The 2,774-nt window shown below is 45.2% G+C and overlaps 1 long non-coding RNA gene across 1 annotated transcript in view; it reads left to right on the top strand.

Annotated features, from left to right (window-relative positions):
- The first annotated feature begins 440 nt into the window (after positions 1 to 440).
- LOC144114560 (uncharacterized) overlaps positions 441 to 2,774 on the top strand; it is a 4,150-nt gene continuing 1,816 nt past the window's right edge. Inside the window, exons 1-2 of the long non-coding RNA XR_013311056.1 lie at positions 441 to 622; positions 1,806 to 1,944. This is a non-coding gene — a long non-coding RNA (uncharacterized LOC144114560). The remainder of the gene's footprint in view (positions 623 to 1,805; positions 1,945 to 2,774) is intronic.

Here is a 2,774-nt window from a genome sequence, read left to right as displayed (position 1 = left end):
TCCCAAATGTTCGTGGGACGGGCCGAGGCGTCCTTCCCGTGGACACAGTGGTTGGCTGCTAGTGTTGTGCCGCGAAGACATCTTGGGAAGGCGTCACTATCGTGAAACATTTATCATGGTGCTCTCATTCTTCTTTAAACTACACACATCCACGCTGCCTGTGAAGGCATGGATTCATGCTAAGGAGATTCTTGCGCCATGGACGGTGAATTGCCGCCTGTGCAATACACCAGAAACAATTGGCCGTTGTTTTATTCTGTGCATTGATGCTATGTTCTTCTGGGACATATTACAACGAACAATTAAGGGCATTGACATCACACCCTATACAGTATCAATGTTTTGCCTGCAGAGAAAAACTGTGCCGTGCCATATGATCTATTTATGTTGCTGGGACTATTTAGTCTCTGGAAGAGCCGCATGATGGACTGCCACGCCGAATCACCCCGGTCGTCGAAATCTTTGTTTCGTCAACAGTGCGCTTTGGTGCGGGGAGTACATGCTGCCCCGGAGGAGCCGCCTAGCTGGCTCCCCTATCTGGATGCATATGTGTGCCTCCCAGTCTTTTCATGTTTTAAAAGGAGGGGTCGTGCAGGGGTATAGTGGCCTGGTGTTTTGCGGCGTAAGCATGCTTAGACATTTCTTTTTGGCACACTTTCTATGCAATAACGAAAAATATAGTGGCGATATAGTGCCCTCGTGCAGTGGCTAGCGAAGCTCTGTGCGCGCCGCCGAGGGTTCGAATCCAGGTCGCGGCAATATGTTTTTTTTTTCATTTCGCCGGATTGGCCAAGGTAGCTCTCAAGGGCAAGCTTCACCCTCGATTTTTGGCACCGTTCACTTCAGAAAGGTGACTAACCCTCCTTTTCCGTAAGGATGTCGCGTCGCGAGTTTGATTCGACTGTGCGGGAACATGTTTAAATCCAATTTTCTTGGCGTTAAATTCGTCGTTTGCTGCCAGACAAACATCAGCGTAGCCAGAATGATCCAGATAATAAAATGTTACTGAGAGCAATATATGTATGGAGTTGTCCTGTGTTTCCCTTTATGGCATTGCTTTTCTCGTAACCCTATAAATGGAAAAAAACTAGCCGTGTGTAAAGGATAACTTGCCCTGTGTTTCGAACAAAACCGCCTGATGCTTAGATTAGGCTTACCTTCATTCCTTTAGCGATGATGGTACGCCGTGGTTAATTTAGCCCTGGCTTATATGAACGTTACCTTTGAGGTGCTCCAGAAGTGCTCTGTACGTTTCATTTCAACCCTCAAGCGAACAGCATCTCAGTCGTAAATACAGCACCTACATCCCCTTTTTTTTAAATCGCATTGATATATGATATTTGTACTTACTTCGCTGAATTTCTCCCCATCATGTACAGAAAAAAAAAACAGTATCAGCATCTCTCTTTCTTTATAGATTCTGGTGCAAAGTTAACATCAAAACTTGCAAAAAACCCATTTCAATCGGCAACAAAAAAAAACAACAGAACGATATACTCGCAAACTCGAAAGAACTGGTCGTACAACAGGTTTTGCCTAATCCTTGCCCCGTATTTCGCTTCAGGGCAGCCACCTTCCGTTTAACGCTGTAACTACCCCTGATCCAGCTGTGTTGCACCGCTGTCTTATTATTTTTTTAATATTGATTCTTGATATACTCATTAAGCTGCGTGCTGTTTGTGTTTGTAGTTGTTTCTCATGTCTCTTTCCACTCTGTAATGCGTTTTGCGATTGAGGTTAAATGAACTAAATTGAGACACACATCTGGTCAGTCTTGACAAGATGTCTGCACGTACCTCAGTCAGGACGCATCTTGTCTCCACAAGAGGCCGCTTTGACGATCTGCTCGGCGAAGCTACGAGGCCCTGCGAAGGTCTCCAACATCCTGTCCTGAACACAGACAGGAGAGGTGGCAGTATGGAAGGGCGGCTGAGCAACTCTGCAGTAAGTGCTTCAAATGTTTTATTTTTCTTTTCACCTTAACGCTTTAGAGCTCTCGAAGCCTAAGCGGAACTGGAACTCTCGACGCTGTAGTTACGGCGTACGGAAGAACCTTACCTGCAGTTTCACAAAATGCCGTCTCGATCCGGAGCCCTCCGCAAGGAGTCTCACGGTGCAAACACGGTTCCTGATACTGTTTAAAGTACTGTTACTGACTAGAAGGCGGCAAAGTGGGCAGTGGCGCGGCATGGAGCGCTCGAACTAGGCCCGCCGCCATTAAATCATGCCATCATCATCTGTCATGCAGTCCTGTTTTCATCGGCTTGCCGTCATGTAACAATATTAATGACTTTTGCACGCTGGTCACCAGCTGCACGTGAAACGAGAACGGTTATTTGGATCTATTTGTGTCTATTGTGTCCTTGCGTCTATTTTTAAAACGACCGAGCGATCAGCAAGACCGTAGAAAAGACATCTGGCGACATGGTTGCTTTTCTAAAAACCTTTTCCCATGCCGACACATCTGTGATTCAAACTTTTTCACAAATCTATGCGGTGTTTATCATGAGATAACGTTCACACGAATGTTTTTTTTGTTTGTGTTCAGAAAAAATCTGTCCAATGTACGTACGAGTATGTCACGAAAAACCTTCGCCGACCCAACAGGAAACGACATATGTCGAAAGGCAGCCAGTATCAAACCAGGCAACCGGTGATTGGGAGTAGACAAACGTCGGGTTTGACATATCGTCTTATGGGATGAAAAACTTATTTCAGCAAGATAAGTTAAAATAAATATGAAGTGATTTGAAAGCAATCAAAATTTTTAATTG

The sequence above is a fragment of the Amblyomma americanum genome, chromosome 1 (assembly GCF_052857255.1).
Source record: "Amblyomma americanum isolate KBUSLIRL-KWMA chromosome 1, ASM5285725v1, whole genome shotgun sequence".
NCBI lineage: Eukaryota > Metazoa > Arthropoda > Arachnida > Ixodida > Ixodidae > Amblyomma > Amblyomma americanum.
Note: the sequence above shows the minus strand (reverse complement) of the source record. Positions and strands in the feature narration are given on the sequence as shown.